We start from the raw sequence: 283 nt of genomic DNA, 5'->3' as shown, positions 1-283 counted from the left end.
ATATCTCGCAAGGGGGAGCTGGTTCACCACTTGTTGCTGGTGATGACCGCGGCAGAGCTCCTAAAGATTCTGATAAAGCAGCTGGAAATGTCAAAGACACATCTTCCTTAGGAAATGAGTTCAAATCTGGAGAAAGGCATGGCGGAACACTCAGTTCAATGAATGCTTTGATTGAAAGTTGTGTCAGATACTCCGAGACAAATGCCTCTTTGGCTGGTTCAGATGATGTTGGAATGAATCTTCTTGCTAGTGTAGCTGCTGATGAGATGTCTAAATCGCCTGT

The sequence above is a fragment of the Camelina sativa genome, chromosome 9 (assembly GCF_000633955.1).
Source record: "Camelina sativa cultivar DH55 chromosome 9, Cs, whole genome shotgun sequence".
Lineage (NCBI taxonomy): Eukaryota > Viridiplantae > Streptophyta > Magnoliopsida > Brassicales > Brassicaceae > Camelina > Camelina sativa.
This window is presented reverse-complemented; position numbering follows the sequence as displayed.